The sequence below is a fragment of the Urocampus carinirostris genome, chromosome 1, assembly GCF_059441175.1.
Source record: "Urocampus carinirostris isolate Australia breed hairy pipefish chromosome 1, RoL_Ucar_1.0, whole genome shotgun sequence".
NCBI lineage: Eukaryota > Metazoa > Chordata > Actinopteri > Syngnathiformes > Syngnathidae > Urocampus > Urocampus carinirostris.
In genome coordinates, this window is record NC_142349.1 from 13,334,633 (window position 1) to 13,357,195 (window position 22,563).

Sequence of the window (22,563 nt, forward strand, 5' to 3'; positions counted from 1 at the left end):
AAAGAAAAACAATAAAAGAAATAATACCTGTCATTTACAATGACTATGCAGACAACCTCACATCCTTTTGAAGGCCACTTCTTTGCAGTTACCAAATGGCACTATTCAGATACCTCAAGAGGCAATATCTCAGCTCGCAAGGACCCTGCCGGGATAGAAATGCCGTAATGAAGTTATAAATCACGACATCACCGGCCATCTTCCTGACTCTGATATTTCCCATGGGTATGCGTTCACTGTCAGTTTATGACATCAAACCGTGACCGCGGAGGACAAGGCAGAAAATGTGACTGCTTGAGGAACAGGAAGAAAGAGGAGAGCGGGATGGGGCTTTTATGTACTCGCATGAGTGTGCTTTTTATAATTTTGTTGATGAATGGTAAGCAAGGTGAATATGGCTTTCATCTCTGACTTCAACAGTTGCTGGTCAACCAGATGCTAACAAGAACAAAAGTAACAAACATCAGTGTTGAAGATGGCAAGAGTTGCCTTTCCCATTTAATTACCGCTTTGGAAGTCGTTTATCACCTCTGAGACGATGACTTCATAAGGAATGAAAACAAAGTGGTGCTGAATGTCAGCAAAAGACTCTCTTTGGGGCCATGGTGACAACACTGAGAGTTTTTCTACACTTTGAAAAATGAAGGAGAATCCCTATTGAGTGCTTGACTACATCGAGGTTTGACAAAAAGACAATGGACTGTACATTTTGGAAAAGCTATTTGTCTTCTCAATTTCCTTCAGTTAATTGTATTGTTAGCGTTAAGTAGTTGCTGAGTTATTTTCCAACATTAAACTTTTTTCAGTGCAGTCATTCAAACCAGCAAAATCTAGCAATATTGTTTTGTTCGAATACAGACCAAGAAGTAATCATTGGACAAAAAAAAGTATTACAACAAACCATGCAACATGCTGCTTGGCTGGTTAGCATATTTACCTTTCAGTTCAAAGGTCCTGGGTTCAATTCCAGGTGCCTCCCTGTGTGGAATTTGTATGCTCTCCCTGTGCCTGTGTAGGTTTTCCCCCAGCATTCTGGTTTCCCCTCCACATACAGAAATAAATGCAAGAAGTTTGAGTACACTAGCTTGCAATTGGTCTAGGACAGGGGTCGGGAACCTTTTTGACTCAAAGAGCCATAAAAGCAAAAAATATTAATTTTATTTTGGGAAAGAGCCACACCATATATTATGAGACAAATTTACAAAATTGCTAAACCCGCACCCCAGACAAAAGCTTAGTCTTTAGCACATTTATTTTTGATGATTTGATAAAAAATATGAAAAGAGAACAATGCCAGAGCCCCTGTCCCAAAATCAACAAACATACCACTTTAAACTTGTCTCTTTCTTGCAATTACTCAAGATCGGTTAAACTCCTTTTGACCCTTTTTTTTCATACATATTGGTTTCAAAACCAGATGCAAGCAGTTATTGTGTAAAAACGTCACAACATTCTGCAAATAGGGAGCCTGATGAGCTCACTTTTGGCGCAGATGGCGTAGGGCGAGAGATGGGAGGGAGTGCTTGCGCTTTTTGCACGGCTCCACCCATCCCTCCCACTCACCCAATCAAAAGACTAAGTTCTCTTCCGGTGTTTTGGCGTATTTACAGTGTGTTCTGTGGATTCATCATAAGGTATCTGAACACTGAACACAGATTATATAGTGAACTTTTATATAAAGGATTCTTTAGCGTTGTACAGCCAAAACGAGTTTTTTCCCCCCTTTTTTGTGTGACACCTTGACTGTAAATTGTAGTGAAAAACGTGCCCTATATATACTGCGAAGTAACATCGGACACTTCGCTTTGGATTGGATTTGCGTGTACCTGAATAGGATGAACAACTCAAGTTTCGAACAAGATGGAGAAATTTTGCATGCAATTAAATTTGTCTCTGAGCCATAGATATTCATAGAAAGAGCCATATATGGCTAGCGAGCCATAGGTTCCCGACCCCTGGTCTAGGAGGTCACTTGCCCACTGCCTGTTGTCAGCTGGGTTGGGCTTAGCACCCCCATGACCATAGTGAGGATATGAAGTTTGAAAAATAACTGAATGAATTCAATTGAAGCTCATTAAATTGCCCTAAAAATACACTACCATAACGCTACCACTTAACGCATATATTATAGCTTGAATTACTTGTAATCATTTGCAGAATCGTGGCTCATACGGCAAAGCAACACAGGTAGACAGCATACCTTTATTTTTTAATCCAGCATTCATCAAAAACAATTCAAACCAATGTCTATTAATATACTAATGATAGTAACCATCATCAGTGATATTTATGAGTAGTACACGTCTGAAAAATGTGTTTACGTTAAACCAGGCTGCTTTGATAGTCAAGTTTGGAGCCATTAATTAGTCATGATTTTAGCTGTTTTATTAATTGCTAAATTATAAATAGTCAAATTATAATTTTACATTTCCGCAATATTTTGTGATTTATTGGTTGGAAGGGAGACAGCAGTCTCACACACACTGACACACAAAGAGAGAGGTTTGTGTTTTCCTTTTCGGCGTGTGGCCTTGTGACTGCTGCCACAAGCGGCAGTTTGTTAACTGTTTGAGCTGTTTATGCTGAGGTTAACTCATCGTGCTTGGTTTCCTTGTAAGTGTTTTCATTTTATCCCAGCACAATTGACAAAATGTGGACATTGTATACCACAAAAGACAAGGTGCCACTCTACATAAAGATGGGGTGCATCGTTTGAGGTGTCCTTAAAAAGGTGAAGATAGAATAATTTCACTCTTTATTGTCCACTGTGTCTATATGCTTTTATTCTACTTTTATTGAGCTGTTTGGCACGGAACATCTTAGGTTCGAGGAATGGGGGCTGGGGGAATGTTGGAGAGTGACGTCATAATCATCCCAACAGGTTTTTATTCTATTTATATTTGTCAGTGAAGTATGAAAACGGTTAAAGTAAGAAAAGGCCTACTTCTCTTAGAGTCCAAAAGCCAAGTGAAATCCCAAGAAAGATTAAAAAGAAGAGTTTATTTGATCACATTTAAGAAATGCACGCACTTACACATGCATCATGAACGAGGTGACTGAGGCGACAATGATGACGCAAGCCAGGAGATGGTGGCAGAGGGTAACAAAGTTCCAAATTCCGTACAGCTCCTTTAATCATTTACATCTGTCTCTAAGCTTAGCCTCACTAAACACGATTAAGCATGCACCAATTCAAAAGTAAGTTTGTATGCATTTGCTGAATGTCACTTCTTGTCACTGTCACATGTTCTAACCTAGACAAAGGTTTCTTATTTTGCCCCATTTTCCTCCAGTTGATCAGCAGTGTGTGATTTATGTCTGCCGTCCTCTGACCCATGCGGTCGGGGCCAAACGGTTTCAAGTCCCTGCAGGGTATGACGGTTGACCTTTCGAGGCTGCGCGACACAGGGCCACATTCCATTTTGGCGGTCCTTGGCGGGTTTTGGCCCCCAGGTGCTGTGCACCCATTGGGCCAGTTAAGATGCAGCGGTACAGGAATGGAATGATTTTGGCTCCCACCGTGTATTGTAGTTCCATTCTTGCAGGCGGACTTCGATATTTTTAGTGGGGTTTGGTGAAAATAAGATTAAAATAATCCTGCGCAACAAATGATGTCAACTAAAGAGATGCATTTACATCCCAACTGCGCCAAAATTACTAAATTTTTTGGGACGGCAGTGACAGCAAAGGTAAGATGGCACAACAATTTCATTATGAATCAGTCAGCTGCTACTAATCTCGGTGTGCCTGCTCGACATAGTCTTCTAATAGACTCCGGCACGTACCATAGCAGCTACCTTTTGTACACGCCCTCCGGCTGTGCAAGAGGAAGTCAAGTGAGGACTTATCTACATGTCGCGTGTCACAGATTCAGTCATTTTTTTTCTCGGTTAGCCATATCTTAATTTAAGATAAAAAGCAAACAACTTCAAGGCGGAGATGTGTCACTGCTGTCGGATTACATGTGTTATGTCAGCCGCTTTAATATTGTTTTTCTACCGAATTGTGCATGCCTTCGATTTGTTGTCATGTATCTCATATTTCTATCATTTTCAAGATTAATATTTTTTTACCTTGGCCTTTTGACCACAAAGTATGCAAACAGATATGTGTGCACCAAGTATAATAATATTGATACCAGTGCATTAGATTTCTGTGTTGAATTGAATTGCTTGGATCATTGATAAAATCGTAGTGAAACATTGTTTACAACAAGATTAGACATGGCAGTGAGGAAAACATGTGACAAATACTTCAAAGAGAAAGTCAGATAAAAGACTGGCAGTAAATAAGCAGTGCAGTGGCTAGCACATTCACCCAACACGTGAAAGGTCCCTAGTTCGAGACCAGGTGGAAACACATGTTGGCCTGGAGAGGGACGGGTGCCACCGGGCTGTATTTGCCCAAGACACACCGCAGGGAATGGTGTCCCTATGACCCTCGTGTTTACAAAGTAGTGCTAAGAGATTGGCCTAAGTTTAAATAATGGCATTTTACTATACACTCAAAGACATTTTACAGCGAACACATTCAGTTACTTGCATATTCATACGTTTAGGAAGGTCAGCTACATATGAAGCCGTTAAGTGTGGGAAGATCAATCCAAAAATCGATTATTATCAATACCAAGCGTGTACTTGGATTGGATCATTTCCATCGTTCTGGAATCAATACTGTCTTGCCATTTGTATCTAGCCAGTACTAATGTTGTTAGTGAATTGTAAGATTATACGTACATTATATCTTTCAAATTGGATCAATTGGATTATGCTTTACTTGCACTGGAGACTTTATTTTCAAAATATTGTGGAATGGAAGATATACTGGTAGTCTTGTTGCCTTCTGCTACAGTTTAACTGTACGGGTCAGGTGTATTGACATTTCGTTCTGTGTGCATTGTTACAAAGAATGACAATAAAAGTAAATTATATTCTATTCTTCTATTCTTTGTTATACAGTATCTATGTTGAATGAATGAATGAAAACTTTATTTCGAACATCAAAACAAAAACAGGACAAAAACAATGAATGAGTCAACAACAAAATAATGTCACATGAAATGTTCGAAAAGGGGTAGTCAGATGCAGATGCTTATTTTCCCTACCCCTTTATCTTCCCTATTGGATACATTTTACAAATCCTCCTTTGATCTTGTGTCTAATATAACAAAATCTCATGGATATACTTATTACAAAGGTCAGATATCAATAATAATAATAATTACAATAATCACATATTTTATACACTAGTCTTCGTAATATCCATCCCTCAATGTCATAATGCGCCTAGTTACCAAATGTCACTGCGGCACTAATGATCATGACAACAATAAAAATAAACATAATATTTATAATAACAGTTCTGATATAATAATAGCAACAATAACAACAAGTTAACCATAGTTTTAAACGCAGTATTTCCAATCTCCATCATATCCCATTTTCTTCATCCCTGTATTTCGCCAGTAATTTTTGTATTTAAATTTAAACACATGGATAGTTGGACATTGATTGATCTCATCTTGTAAATTATTCCAAAGTTTGACTCCACACACAGACACACACATACTTTTCCTGGTTGTTCTCACCTTTGTAATTTTGAATTCACTACAGCCCCTCAAGTTATAATTTCCCTCTTTCCGAGTGAATAATTTTTGTATGTTTTCTGGCACTATGTTTTTGTTGACCTTAAATAACAGTTGTGAAGTAAAAAATGTTATCAAATCATCCAATTTTAATAATTTGGACTGCATGAATAAAATATTAGTATGATCCCGATACCCTACCCTGTGTATGGTTCTTATTGCACGTTTTTGAAAGATAAAAAGGGGCTGTAGTGAACTTTTGTAATTATTGCCCCTGACTTCTGCACAATATGTTAAATATGGCAGAACTAGGGAACTATATAATAAATACAATGCATTATAATTTAAAAGAAATTTGGCTTTATTAATTATTGAAATGCTTTTAGATTCCTTAGTTTGTATGTGTCTAATGTGTGTTTTCCTACCTAATTTATTGTCTATTATGACCCCTAAAAACTCAATTTCTGATACAATGTCTATTGCAACACTGTCCATTTCTACTTCTAAATCTTGATTTGCCTTGCGATTACCAAAGAACATTACTTTAGTTTTATTTAAATTTAAAGATAATTTATTTATATAAATCCATACTTTTAGGTTAATTAGTTCACGATCAATACAGGTTACCAAATCAATATAGTTATCATTTGAATAGAAAATGTTAGTGCTGTCTGCAAATATTACTATTTTCAATAGTTTTGAAACATTAAAAATATTGTTAATATATAAATTAAATAACTTTGGTCCCAGGATCGAACCCTGTGGTACTCAACAACAGATGTCATTCAGATGACAACTCTCCCATTTTTGCATATTGCTTCCTCCCCGTCAAATAACTTTGAATCCATTGCAAAGCCACTTCCCTGATGCCATATATTTCCAGTTTTTTTAATAGTATATTATGATTAATGATATCAAAAGCTTTTTTTAAGTCAATAAATACCCTGATTGCGTATCTCTTTTTGTCTATAGTATGGGTGATTTCTTCTATTGCATCAATAATAGCCATTGTTGCTGATCTGTTTGCTCTAAAACCTTATCGACTTTCATTAATCACTTTATGTTTATCTGCAAATGGTTCTAGTCTATTATTGTAAAGTCTCTCTAAAACTGCACTCTAGGATATTTGCAGCGAGCTCTGGTCCAACATTTACAAAATAACTATGGAAATTCTCCACAACTTGATTTGAATGATAATTTTCACTGTTCTTATCAATAAAATAGTTTGGATATGCATTACTTACATTCTTTCCTTTCATTATACTATTTAATACATCCCAAATACCTTTAATATTACTTTTGTTATAATGTAATAAATTGGTATAATATAATTTCTTGCTCGCTCTTAATATTCCTGTCAATTTGTTTTTATACGTTTTATATCGGGATTCGGCTTCCTCAGTTCTTAGTTTAATACATTTTCTATATAAGGTGTTTTTTTTCTTACAAGCATTATATACACCTTTAGTTATCCATGGATGGTTTACAGATTTATTCTTAATATTAGTTTGTCTCATTGGGCGTTTTTTGTTTTACTTGTTGGTAATTATTTCCAAAAATATGTCAAACGTACGATCCACATTATCTGTACAATATATAGCATTCCAGTTTTGTTTAACTAAGTCGTCATAGAGTGATATAATAGTCTCTTCAGTTCCAACTCGTTTGTAAACATAATCCTTGGTTGATTCTTGTCTAGTAACCTTTTCATCATACACTGTAAATACTGGTAGGTGATGAGAAATATCACAAACCGGTAATCCGCTGACGTTTGTAAATTCCATATTATTTGTAAATATATTGTCAATGAGTGTTGCATTGTGTGAAGTGAATCTACTAGGCCTTAATATAGTTGGGTACAAACTCATACTGTACATTATATTAATATAGTCATCAATGTTTTTATGTTTGTTCAGATTCATTAGATCGATGTACAAATTTCCACAGATGAATAGTGTTTTGGTGCCTATTGTTGAAAATGTTTTGTCAGCCCAGTTTGTGAAGGTTTCCAGATTTGATCCTTGGCATAGGTCCAAGGTTTGATGTCCAGACTGGTGATAATAATGTCATTGATCCTGGTGGGCTGTTCCAGTTCTGCTACGCGTCCTTCTTGCGCATTAATCCTCCTGTCTTTCTCCATGTTTTCGTTTTTTAGATCTTTGATTTCAGCCATTAAACTCATGATTGTTGTTTAGTGACTATATCCATTCTGTCCATTAGAAAGCCGGGTGACTTTTTAATTTCCCCAAGTTCTTTATCCCTGCTCGGCATCTTGAAAATTCCACGCTTCTCTTACAGCACCGTCCGCTGATCGCCTCACCCGATCGCCCTCTGACTCTCAGGTTGTTATTTCGCCGGACTTAGTTTTCCCGGCCTTTGGTCGCTTTACAAAGCAGTGCCGCCATGTTTGCCAGCGTCAACAATGGCCTATCTCGGAAAGCAGGACGAATCGGCCTCCTTCCTGGACTGGTTTTCGAAAGAAATCCCCCGAGTCAACGGCGACGTCGATTCTGTGCTTTCTTTTCTTTTCAAAAACCACAGACGCCAAAATCGTGGCATTCACGTGGCAATCGCACATTAGCGGCTATGCCAGCTTCGTTCGCCATGTTAAATTATATTGCCGATTTTGGTTTTTGTTTTACTTTCCTAACTTTTGTTCTGAAACAGTTTTAATAGAACTGTGTTTATTTTTTTATACTGTTAAAGGAACAGTGTGTATTATATGACAAGTAGATGTCGCTGTACTGTATAGTGCAACAGAAAACGATTGCTAAAAAACACAAAGGAGAATATCATCTTTCCAATTTATTTGAACAGCCTTTTTGAAGTTTGAGGTGAGGCTCATGTTATGTCATATTAATAAAATTTCTCAACCTATGAGTAGTTTTAAAAGAGCATGTTTATATGGCAGTTTGTGCATATTTAGTCATAATTTAAATCTATGTAGTGAATTTGTATAGTCAATAAGTTCTATGAACAAATGATTGTATTGACCAATTGAATCGATAGAGAAAAGAGAGATAGAGAGACCCTTCCCCATATGCAAACCAGCATGCTGACCCAAAATTGATTGCTCTACACCAAAATGTCCTTACTTTAACAAATAACCATTCTTTGCCACTATAAAGACCTAAACAATACACACTACCCATATAAAGTTTGCATTTGTATTTACCTAATAAAATAAAGGACATTTTCAGGCTCTAAAATCTTTATAATGTTTTGATCATAATCATAAGCAAACTCAAAGGAGGAAGGCTTCAAGTTTAAAATGATCATGACATTTCCAGGCAAAAGAGATGGGTATTGATACTACCCTACTATGACTTGAATTGGATCCATATCAAAATTCTCAGTATCGCCGTCCCGAGGTGCCACATATCTGGATGATCCCAATCTATGAGACGGATTCCTTCAGATGTTTTTTTCAGTCAGCACCAATAGTTGGCCATTTATGTCAGTCTTCATTGGTCACGACACAAGACTCACTCAATCTTGTAAGGGAGTTAATAGTTTAAAGGTGTGTCAAATCCTGGCCTGGAAGAAAAAAAAAATAATCTGCTAGTTTAGTCACAATTGACTGAGGTGAAATAGAAGGTGACTTGAGCTACGTGAAATGTTTTCAAGCACAAAACGGTGTCGAGTTTTTTTTACCAAACATATCATCCCTCTTGCAAGTTTGTTATGAGAAGAAGGTCAGAGTAAGAAAACAAGCTTGAAACATGTCCCCATTAAAATGTATTCGGAACTTAACAAACACACCTCCTGGGGCTGAAAATCAGTGACAAGGAGAGCAAATACCCAATTATAAAAGTACATTATAACATTACATTGATTCAAATATTTAGTGTTGCAACCGTCAGTCTTTAAGTGTCTTGCTTTATGTTTAATTAATTTTTCAGATAGCAAAACAGTTTTCAACCACCATGTCCCGCATAGCCAAAATCTTACAAAAAACATTGTTTGTTCACAAGTGGATAGTTGATGAAGCCGAGTTATGTGTAATATTTTCAAAGCAAAGGGAAAACTTTTGTTCCGAAGGCATACATACAATTATGAACATCTTCCTATAATTTGTTGGAATAGACAATTCCAAGAATAAATAAAAAAACATCTTCAGGCCATACATGACAAAACCAATTATAAAATGTACATTTGTTTCAATTCCTGTGAAAATGTTTGGACATAGAATCCTTGGTTTCGTTTTTTAATGTTGTTATGAAACAAATTGGTAGCAGATGAGTCTGTAAACCTGAGATTTAAAAAACATTATCTGTCATTTGGGATTTATTATCTGAGACATTCTTACCAGGGGATATGCAAATTAGTCCACAAATGACATACAGTGGAAAACTAAAAAAAAAAAAAACTGCATATATCCCTGAGGTATGTGCAAGATATCGTGATGGTCTGAGAAATTTCAAAATACATCTTCATCCAGGGCCGCGAGGCGGCGCGGTGGTTAGTGTGTGTGCGGCATAGTTCTGGGGTCATGAGATCAAACCTCCTGTGTGGAGTTTGCATGTTCTCCCCGTGCTTGCATGGATTTCCTCCGGGCACTCCGGTGTCCTCCCACATTTCAAAAACGTGCATGTCAGGTTAATTGGCCGGGTCAAATTGTTCCTAGGTGTGAATTAGCGAGCAAATTGTCTGTCCCTGTATGCTCTGCGACTGGCTGGCAACCAGTTCAGGGTGTCCCCTGCCCTCTGCCAGAAGATAGCCGAGATGGGCTCCAGCACCCCCGCGACCCTACTGAGGATAAGCGATGCGGATAATGGATGAATGGATGGACATTTTCATCCATAGATCCATATTAAAATGACGTAACAGTATTCAAAGTAATTATGAAACTGTGTCAAAAGATTGTACATAAAATATATTATACATTCAAAAAGATATGCTCAAAAGGTAGATTCATCGAAAAATAAACAATTTTAGGTGAAGAGTAGACCCATTAACTCATTCAGCTAATGTGTTGTAAAAACTGTTTTTCAATAGAAAACCAACACTTCGAATACGTGTAATTTTGTTTGGAATAAAAACAATAAACAAACATTTCTAAACTAAAATAGTGTTTTCTTTAAAGGCCCATTGTGTATCATTTAGCACTTCTTAGTGGTAAAAAAAATCATTGCTTTAAGATAAGCAAAAATACATGAACAATCATATAAAACACAGTTAAATTAAACAGTTGAGAAATTAGCATTTATTTTTCAAAATATGAGCCTCATTTAAAGGCAGCTGACATAATTGTTCGCCATCTTGCTGCTACAGGTACTCAAAGACCTCAAAAAGACGAGGCAAACAATGAGAAGTAAAATGGTGTGTTTTAATCTCTTTGAGTGTCCATAGTTTATATTCTTTCTTGTGCAATTTAGTACTCGTTTTCGGTTGCACTATACCGTACAACAACATTTAGTGCTCAAATGATATATTCTGTCCCTCTGAAGCTGAGGTGGGACAACTTTTTGAGTTGGGGGTCGCATCAGTTAGAGAAAATTTGTATAGAGGCATGGCCGGAAAAATATAAAATGGCTGATTGTTTGATTTTAATTTGCCCATTCTTCCTTTAAAGCAACACAAAAATGTGTATAATATTGTATCACAAACGCAAATTTACTCATGTCAACAGCAAAATTAAACATTGATTATGCAAATAAAACAGGGGCCTAAGGTTGGACTTAGAGGCACACCGTGTTTTGTTGTGCAGGGGGCGGCATTAGCTCAGGAGCGCTCGCCTTGGGACCAAGAGATGGCTGCTATTGGTGTGTGAGTGTGTTTGTGTGAATGGGTAAGTGTGAAGCACATTGTAAAGCGCCTTGGGAGGTCTTCATTGACTTGAAAAGCGCTATACAAAATGCAGACCACCAATAAAAAATGATTCTCTTCAGTTTGTCAAGACAAAAGTTTTCTGTGACAGATGTGTAACTGGTCTCAAACCTTAGTTAGCCCTGGCTCTTTTCAGCGACAGACAGGAAAAATGAGCTGCCAAGTTGATGTCATGAACTACTTCACCTTGCTTCTGATGAGGGACAAACAAATCTTCTAGAACAAGGATAGAAGCTTTTGCAGTGGGTACCAGATCTGACTGCATGGTTGATGGTTGCCTGTTATCACGAGGCAGATAGGAACAGAAACTGTTTGAAGAATTATGGTTTGTTGTGAAAACACCAAGCCTCCCTCCCTCACCACCGCTGCTTATTCACATCTGCTGCTCAGTAATTGACGGGACATGAATTATACCTCATAGGTTTGCAACGGGTTCAAAGCGTCCATCTCAGGGAGAGCGTGGCATTGGTACAAATGCGAGCCGACAAATTGAACGTCTCTAGTTTGCATCCAAGTTACCGCCGACCGCATTATTTGTTACGCCTTTTATTCTCTACGGTGCATAAATACAATTATCTTATAATGGAATCCCCCTTTGATAAAAAGCAACCTTCTGTCATTGTGAAGGTGCCTGAGCGTGGGCTGGTGAGAAAGTCCAGGTTAAGTACTCTTTTATCACTCCTCCTTTTTATATGCAAATCTAACTCCCCACCCATCTATTTACTGTTGCTAGTTCTCAGACAGGACCTCAAACTGGGCTAGGCGGCGCTGGCATGGGACTGAAAAATGATTTGATTAGGTTTTAGATGCATGCCTTTGATCTAAGGTTTGTTAAAAGGCTGCTGGAGAGGCTGGTATGAGATGTGAAAAATGCTTCTCTTAGCGTTTGAAAAAAACAAGCGCAATAGTTCAGAAGAAAAGATTATATTTTGGAATTAGGTCTTAAAAATCAACATATATATTAATGTTATCTAATCGAAATATTCAAAAGCGCTAAACAGATATTATATCATAGTTAAGGCTGGATAATGCTAGTAGCTATTGTCAAATACTATGTATGTCACAAAAGTGAGTACACCTGTCACATTTCTTCAGAGATTTCATTGTAATGTCTAATAGAACATCAATAGAGAAACGTCACTTTGACACAATGAAAAAAAGTGTGTCAACAAAGGCCTTGGCTTACAGGAAAGGTATGAATGAACAGCCCTGGCAACATCGGTCGCCTTCGTTGCAGGTGTTTGATAGTAAAAACAGAACAAACAATTAACTTAGCAGCAGCACAGATGCAAACAAACAACAAATGAGTTACTTAACAGATGCGTGCTAAATTCTGGGTGCATATGCCCAGATAAGAGAACAAGACGCCCCGCAACTTCGGATAATGTGATTGAACAAGCTTGAACTTCTTTTCAGCGGAGCCCCCAAAGATCTATCAGGAGAGCCAGTAAGGAACGTCAGTGTCCTCCAAAAATGTTTGGCGTGTCTTAAGAATATGACTACACATGACGCCTTCCTTAGCATCAGCTAGATTCCCCAAGGATGTTATTGTATGTGGTACATCGAATAATTGTGTCTACAGACCTTTCTTCTTTGAAAGAGCAACAACCAATGGTGAGATGTACGTCAACATGCTAGAAGACTGGTGAATGGTTAAATTGAGTAAGACAGAGTCTGGTGACAAAAATTGTGCAACAGGATGGGGTGGCACCACACTGGAGCCTCAGGGTTAGACAGTTTCTGAACCCAACACTAACGGACAGCTGGATTGGACAGTTTGTGTTGGGGTCTGGTGCCCCCATTTCCAACAGAGGGTACCGACTGGGTTTGGAATTAGGACAAGTGTGTCCAATCATTACACATGTCCCTAATTACCCTAAGCCTTCATAAGGACATTTTGGCCAATGTCGAGCCATCAGGAGAGGCCAATGTCGGGCCATCATAATTTTTCACTATCCGTTATTCTTGAGATATCACACCATGCAATTCCTTTTTTGTGGACTTGTGAAAGGACTGGTCTATGTGCCCTCTATTTCATGAGTAAGGGATTAGCTGAAGGCACAAATGAGAATTGATGTTGCAACCATTGACAATGCAATGGTGGGAAGCGTTTGGTAAGAATTTGGCTTGATATGTGGGGTGTGACAAATTATGTTCACATGAAACATATTTAAGCATTCCATATCAAAAGTGAGATTACAAACTTTCTGAATTTACCCGATTTTTTTTTCTATCCTTAATAGATTCCAAAATATTTAATGTCAAAATGTGCCCAATAATTTTGGAACTCTCTGTATATTTTAATTTTACAAAAAACATTTCATACTTCTCTTATGTTTACCTTAATAACTGTCTATAAAATTAAACATTAAAAATTAAACTACTGCTGAGAAACGTCCTTTTCTGTGGTGTACCTTAAGAAGTTTTCAATGTAAAAAATCTAATAAAGTATAAGAAACTGTTCCACACAATTATGAGTTATCTAAAACACTGCACTTGTTACACTTAAGTATGTGTTTGCTCATACTTAAAGTTCCTAAAACACAAGTAACGATGCCTGAATGTGACCTCCTTTCTGTGGTTCAACAGATGACCAGCATGAACATCATTCGCATGCCAGGCCCAACATCTCGAGGCGACTTTCAATGTCAAAGCAGACTCATGCCCACTTGAGGGTAGACCGGGACATCTGGCTAGCTCTGAAGGGCGACCCATTGAGCGGCATCACGACCTAGAGGGCTCTCGAATAGGTCATCGAGAAACCAAGACCTCGGATGACTCTTTTGGCCTCGTCATCGTCCATAAAAAGGGAATTGAATGTTTTGTCCCTGTTTAATCCCGCGGTCATGCCTTGCCGTACACACTTCCTTCGGGTCTGTCTGATCCATTGAGTTGTCTCGGCAGCTGCCCGGCGACCTTGACATCCAGAAACAGTGGCGGGTAGTCAGAGTCGGCATACCTCTCGGGGGTCCTTGGTCCATATAAGAGGCGCATCATTCAATGCAGACAATGATTGGTGGGTCGGACTACTTGATTTTCTTGTGTAATACTTTAAATTCCGGACTACTAGCAACTACCTTTCTCCTACATTTTAGGCTGGCGCCTCACAGCTGGCTCAGAACATTGTTTTACTATAAAATAAATTCTCAACTATAATATCTTTGTGTGTAAATACTTAAGAAAATGGCAGGCATACAAATAAGCATGCAAAACAAAACTTTGACGTGTAGAAATGTTTTTTCCAAGAGAAACTATCTCTGTTTTTGCCAATATCATTCATATAATACATAACAGGAAATGGGAGGTTTGACAGTAGGTACTTTAATCACTACAATGTACTCACGACATATCGACTTTAGCACACACAAATAAAGTCCTCAATTTATACATCTGAATTGAACAGCATTGGAATGTATCTACCTAAAACGATAATCTTTTCTCTCCGTATCATTGGCGTCAATGTAAGGTCACTGGAGTTTCCTTTAATCCACGATGAACAATGACAAGTATATGGAAGACGCAAACCCCATACTCATTTTTTTTCATGCGGTAGTAAATATTGTATGTGCTTGGTTTTAAGATTGCCCTCTTGAATGGTCACATGATCAAAAAACACGGGACCTCCGCAAATTAGGGGAAAGAGAGGGTGACGCGGCATCACTCCCCCCAATTCCCTTACCCCCATGTCCCCCATTCCTCTTACCTAATGAGTTTGCTCTGGATGGTTACCCAAAATGTGAGATGAAAGCACATAAGCACGTTGGAAAAAGTATGAAGGCGATTTGAACTCAGTTGGGTATTATTAACACATACATATGGATTATAATTATTATTATTATTATTATTATTATTATTATTATTATTATTATTATTATGATTATTATTATGATTATTATTATGATTATTATTATGATTATGATTATTATTATTATTGTTATTGTTATTGTTATTATTATTATTATTACTTAAAAGTGCGGTCCAGAATTTGAAAATGTGTTACTCTCTTCCGCCCTCTCCTGGCTTAAAGTCATGATAGCAGCCCGAGGCAGATCATTCATGAGCATGTGCTTATTTTGACACACTCGAAAAAGTCATCTTTTTTCATAACTTTTTGGGGTTTGGGTTGGCGTTTGGACTGTATTTGAAACATACCTTTTCCTACCTTAGCATTTTCTCCAACTATCATTCTCTTTCCTCTTCCCCCTTTCCTCTTACCAATGTGTTTTGAATCCCGGAACAGCGTTGGTAAAATATAATAACAGGTGGGCGGAGTGGATTATTTTATACAAAGGCTTTTTGAACTCAGTTGGGCAATAACAACACTTATTTAATAGAGGAAAAAAAAACATTTTCAACTTTAAAGGACACCTCAGACGACACATTCCACCTTCAAACCTGTGGCTTTTATTTTAGGGAGGCAACATTGGCATTTTTAAATTTGCGAATGCGGATTTTAATCAGGTGTGCTTTTTAATACAGAATTTACAGTAATTGGTTTGATTCCGGACCCGTTGCCCGAACGTGCAAATGGAAAGCGAGAAACAAATAAATTGTGAAGGAGAGATGACGATCTCATGAAGAATATTGGCAGTCGCAAAACAGTTGTATTTTCGTGTGGCTTTTGTTGCCAGTCACCATCTGATTAAACAATTCAGGATTGGAAATTGATGTCTTCCTAGCATGGTAGACGAAAATCTCATGCGAGTGTTGCAAATGCCAAGCAATTGTTTAGGATCCATTCAAAGGCGCCGTTGGATTAGCATGTTTTGGTCAGTGTGCCACCGGGACAGTGAGAGGCAGGACGACAACATGTGTTTTTCATTGATAATGACTGTAGGATTGACAATGCAGAAAATAAAACGCGTTCAAACTGTATCAGGCTCAAGCACGGTGGTGTTCCGAACTCAAACAAAGAGTGTGTGGTACTATGCTGTTGGGTGTCTTTATATGCTAATAATTAGGACATGAAGGAACAGTAGCTTGCTTTTCCTATCTAGAGCTCCCATGGACTCGCAAGTTGGGATGATGCAGGATGCCTTTCCTCAATGACAACTGGAAAAGTTTACAAAAGAGAGCAGTGGGAGTCACATTTTGCAAATGAAAATTATGAAAAATATTTGGTTATACTCCCATGCATTCCCATTTTATGCGAGGCGTAAAACATTCCATGCTATAACACAATGAAAACTGAATTGCACGACAACAATGTATGTTGGTTACCCCTTCTTCACTGACCCCCTATAAAATACTTGGCAGCTATCTACTCATCCAACAAGTATGACATATTACATACTATCTCGTTTGGGAATATTTGAAAAATCCACTAGTCAGTGATTCGTCTCGACTCCTTCACTTTAAAAATGAAGTTTAAAGGACACATTATGTGTTTTGAAATCCCTTTACAATAGACTACAATAGACATTATTATGATTACATTTTTATTTTGACTATCAATGTCATTTCTCATAATCAAATGTAATGTCATTTTTCTTGCGCATTTTATTCATATAGTACAGTGGTTAGCACATTCGCCTCACACGCGAGAATGTGTCATGAGTTGCCCATTACCCTCACCTGTGCCCGCCCGTTTGGCTACAGCTGCTGCTCGTTTCCTGATTGGTTCCCCTCCTATTTAACTTCAGTACACTTATTCACTCCTGGTCAGTCCGTCAGCGAACATCCACACATGCAAGGCAAGCACTTTTTGACTCTGGCTCCCGTCTCTCCCGTCCTATCCTGTATCCTACTCGTCTGCCCCTGGCATCCCGATCGTCTCTGGCTACCTGAAACTATTCCTTCCTCCGACCATGCTCCGATCTCCCGTCCCGGCTGCCAGACTTACTTCTGTATACCGACCGTGCTCCGATCACCCATCCCGGCTGTCCGACCTGTTTCTACCAACCGACCACGCTCCGATCTCCCGTCCCGGCTGCTCGACTCATTTACACCCTCCAACCACGGTCCGATCTTGTAGGCTTCCTGCTTCTCCTGCACAGTGATCAACGAATCGCTGGCGTTTTTTTCCAGCGCCTGATTTTTCCGCTTCCGCAGTAAAGCTTGGAGTGAAACGTTACACGTTTGGGTCTACGGTCTGTTCTGGCTCTGACAGAAAGGTCCCCAGTTCAAGACCAGGTAGAAACATTTGTTGGCTTGGAGAGAAATGGCCACACCACGGGAAGTGTAAAGGGATCCGACTTAAATTGACATAAGAAAACCTTCAATATGAAAAAAAAATTCATATCCCAAGCGGAAATACAGTAAGAACTTACAAATAATGAAATAGAAAGCTTCAGCATCTGAATGTTTTTGTTTTTTTCAGTAATGTTGCGGATGTTTATTCTTATATCTTCTCTTCACGGATGACTGCAGGTCCTTCCAACCACATTGCCACATGGTTAAATTTGCTGATGACACAGTCCTCCTATCTCAGCTGTCAGGTCAAGCACACCATCACAATTAGCCTCTACGGGAGTTTGTAAAATGTTGCAAAAGCTCCTCTCTCGAGCTGAATGTTGACAAAACCAAGGAGATAATAATAACCTTTTCCCCCAAGCGGAGGAAGCTGGCTGAGGCAGTCACCACCAACATCCAAGGGAAAGTAGTTTTATTTCTGGCATAAGTTTTTATTCAATTTAGGGTTGAACTTGTCTATTCAACAGAAGAAGTGGACATAGGGATCTTTTTACTGACCCCTTTTTTATGTGAAAGTTTTGTTACCGCCCCCTGTCCAATCATAGTTTGTTAAACCTCTGGTGTTTCCTTTTGGCCAATTTGAACTGTGATGGGTTAACCACTCAGGGCCAGCAGAATTGATGGTGAAGGCTTCTGGGTAGATTTCTGACCCTTTCAATAAGTAATGGCTGAAATGTGATCAGTTAAATGCTTGAATATGAAAGCACACGCCTGGAAGCAGTGCAACCAGGGAAAAAGCAATGAAAGGACGCTGAAACACAATTTGGAATCATTTAATAATTATTCACGAACAAAATGTAAATAACTTGTTAACTTATCACATGTTTCAGACATTTTTTTAGGCCAGGAGAGAAGGCCTTGCAGGCCCTGACGGCCCACCACTGCAGTACACATATTAGTGTTATTATTATTATTATAATTATTATTAATATATTTGCATGGTTTAGGTATTATTTTAATCATGGCTATCCACTTTTACAAAAACACGCCAGAACATAATGCAACATCATGATTTATAATTTGTTTGTCATTCAGTAGCTAAATTGGGTCCATGTAACCAAAAATGACATATCAAAAGGCTTGTTTTTTATGCTTATTACTTTAGGAAGGGAATATCTTCAACTGTTGGAGGTAATGTGTTACAAAAGAACACGTTCCTGGAACACAATTCTTTTTCTTAGTAATCAGTACTGTAATGCGTTATTAATAAAATTTTTACTTTTTAAACAATTACAATGTCTTCTGTTCTTTAACAGTTCTTCTTTTACTCACAATGATATGTGCAACCCTTCATCTGCCAGCAACACGACGCTGTGAACAACATCTGAGAAGGTTAGGTGTATTCATACACAGGGTTGGGTAGGGTTACTTTAACTTGATTACTTTCAATTACTTTTGGATTACTCTAATACCAAATATGTTAATAAAAGACAAAAGAAAGTAAATATGAATAAAATTACTAAATTTTGTGCAGGCTTGGGGAGTAACGGAATACATGGAACGGCAAAAATGATGTTGGAAAGCTGTTTGGATTTATTTTCATTTTGTTTCTGTCGCATTTTATGTTAGTTTTGCCGGAGATCAAAGAGATCAAAGCCAGGAGAGAAAGCTTACCACGTGTTGTGAGTCATAATTGTATTCATATTTAGTTTATTTTGTCTTTTATTAGCATATTTGGTATTGGAGTAATTGAAAGTAATCAAGTTAAAGTAACCCAACCCAACCCTGTTCATACAGTATCTACCTACATACTAGAACTCAAGCACAGAACACAAAAATGCATAATTTCTCCTTGCTGATATTCTCCCTACCGTATATACTCACATATAAGCTGTCTTTCAAACCATTAAATGAAATACTGGAATCAGGGGGTCATTTTAGATGCGCATGCTTGGTTGTGTGATTGATATTCATAAAACTCTAACCGAGGAAAAACTCGAAAGTTAAAACTTAATTCATTTTTTGGTAAAATAGAAATGTTGTATGGACATGCCCCCTCATATATCTCTGATTGAATTGCCCCTATGTTCTTGCTCTGAGTCTTTGGTCTGAAAATCTTGGTCTAACAGTGATTCCAAGAGCAAAGAAGAAATCGGCGGGTTTGAGAGCTTTCTCCATTCGGGCCCAAATTCTGTGGAATTATCTGCCCTCTGAGATACGATCTGCCACGATCAGTGGAAGTATTTCTCTTGGCTAAAGACACACTTATACTCTATTGCTTATGAGTGATGTTGACCTCACACTCTCGTCCTTGAGGAAGAAGCCTGGCTGTTGCACTTTGCATGCATTTTGAGCCATTGTTTTATCACTTGGACCCTTATGTATGCCATCCTCTAGAACCTGCTGCACCAGTCAAGATTTTTGGACAGGGAGTTGTCAACTGGGCATTATTCCTTCCTATATGCAATGTTTATGATGTCTGTGTATTGTCAGTTGATGCCCTTTCAACATCCATTGCAGCCTGGTCGTCCAAGGAGGGTGATTACCATCTCAAGGTTTTTTCATTTCCTCATGCTGTTGTTTTTGAGTTGTCCCTTGCCCTCATCTAGGTTCCAGATCAAGGGATGCTCTGTGTAGCCCTTTGAGGCATTTGTGGTTAAGGGTAATACAAATAAACATGATTTAACTTATTTCAAATGTTTTTTTTTCTCGTACCACGTGAGCACCCAGGCTAATCTCAATGAAGGTCACTCAAACGACTTGGTGAAGATTTTTCTACAAAAGCTTGTTTTGAAATGGATGCACCAGAGTGGCCTAAGTGTATTAAAGTGTTGCACAGAAGCCCGCAGGGAGCTCATTAAGTGCTAACGCTGACCGATCACTTTCTTGCCCAGAAATAGTGCATTCAAGGGAGTGACAATGAAGTCAGACACTAACGCGCACTAGGCAGAGAATTTGAATGAGAGCTCGTTTATTTCACGTCAGCCTCCAAATAGGAGACGGACGCACTAATCAGCATCATTGTTCTTTGGAGAGTCTTTTCAGGTTATGGCTCCCTACAATATATTTAAATGTGAGCACCCAAAGAGCAATAATACCAGCCTTTGGATGGAACCGACGGATACTGAGGCATTCCAAGCCGTCAACTTTGAATTGTGATTGATTAGGATTTGTCTGCTCCATACCGCTGCTGGCTTTGTATGTGTCAGAGTCCATGTTCTCGCTGCTGCTCAAGCGTGGTAAGCTCAAGAGCATGACTAGCATGGGAGCAAATAATTTTCATTTTCTTATGGAACATTTCTGTGTCTATCTAGTAAAATTATGACTACGAGAACTGTCTTTTTTAGGTCTGGGTGATCCATTGAATTACTGTCACAGTAGCCTTAGTTTTTCACGGTGCTAAGACTGTTTGTTGGTTCAGGAAATACCCAGCCCTTATCTCATTAATATTAGTTCGCAATTCTGATGTAGTGGACCAATCTAAGGCCTTTGGAGTAGTGGGAATTGTTAAAATCAGGGGTGTCAAAGTCAAATGGATATTGAGTAGGGGTGGGCGATACAGACGCTCACCTTCTTATGGGAACGTTCAAGTTACGAACAACGGTATACACACACATTTTTTTCGGATGTCGATAAATGTCCGGAAATTGCTTTAAGATACATTTTTTTATTGTGCACCTTCTTTTGAGCACAGGAGAGTACTGTTGTGCTTCTTTCCACCACTACCAGCATGTGGCGCTGTGAAAGCTCACCCAGCATCCACACCGTGTCAGGACCAGAACAGTAAGAGGACCCAGATGCGTAATGTTTACTCACAAGTCTATTTAGATATAGAGGAAAAACAAATGCCAGCGATCCGGTGCTCGCTGGACGATGGAAGCAAGCCGCTCACGGCTTTTGACCAGACTTTCTCGGCACTAAAGTGAAGGACATCTTGATTAATAGATAGCTGTCCCCAAGATGATTCAATTGTAAGAATACACCAGCACCTGGATATAATCTTTGGCTTCGTTAAGGTACTTTTCAGGATAAAATCATACAAAGGCCCATTCAAACTATAATCAAACTATAATTTCCCTTACACTTACTTATGAAGATGCCCAAAAATAATTCCACAATAGAAAAGACAATATTCACTTACATCAGCCAATATGGACACCTGTGCTTTATTAAAAGTACAATCATAGATGAAGAACATCGAGATTTTCTTGACAGAACTCATATTTTGAAAGGGACATTGCGCCCCCAAGTGATATTAAAACGTAATTTCTTAAAATATTAAATAATAAGCTAATTTACACATGAATATGAAAATGCGTACTCAAATATACTTGTTGTACATAACATGAGTGTCACCTAAAGGTAACAGACATGATTGTCTCCCATTTTGCTGCTACAGGTACCTCTAGAACCCAAAACCTTGTAAAAGGCCGGGCAACAATTTCTTAACAAAATTGATGCTGTTTGGTCACCTTGAGTCTCCATAGTTGGTTATTCTTCCTTGCGATTTGAAGCGCTCATTTTTGATTGCATTACACAATACAGCGACATCTAGTGATCAAAGTCCTTTTAACTACTTGTAATATGGACTTTTCAAAATAGTCTACTTCTGCAGGTTTAGGCAGGTCTTGAAGGAACCACCAAATTAGGAACATAATTGGGATAATGTACTCCTTCCACGAACATCAGCAGGAGCATTCAGACCCACTAACAACCGTTATGGGAGGGCTGAATTTTTAATTAAATGCCACTGATTTACACGAGACCCAGGCCCGAGACTCTTTTATTAAAATTGAAATCAATGGATACAATTTCCGAACAGTATCGTTAATAATTAGAACATTTTGAGATCTGCTATCAACTGATGATGACAGCACAATTGCTCAAGCCATGTAAGGACCAATCATGGTTCTGCTACATAAATTAGGTTCAATGTCATTGGTGGTTTGTTGAAGTTTTGAGCAACTTTCATATCTACTTCAATCAACACCAAGACTCAGAATGGCTGGGTCGATGAA

At 38.4% G+C, this 22,563-nt stretch overlaps 1 long non-coding RNA gene across 1 annotated transcript in view; it reads right to left on the bottom strand.

The window, feature by feature from the left end:
* LOC148373612 (uncharacterized) overlaps nt 1–22,563 on the bottom strand; it is a 45,846-nt gene that overhangs the window by 17,586 nt on the left and 5,697 nt on the right. Inside the window, exon 2 of the long non-coding RNA XR_015852773.1 lies at nt 938–1,042. This is a non-coding gene — a long non-coding RNA (uncharacterized LOC148373612). The remainder of the gene's footprint in view (nt 1–937; nt 1,043–22,563) is intronic.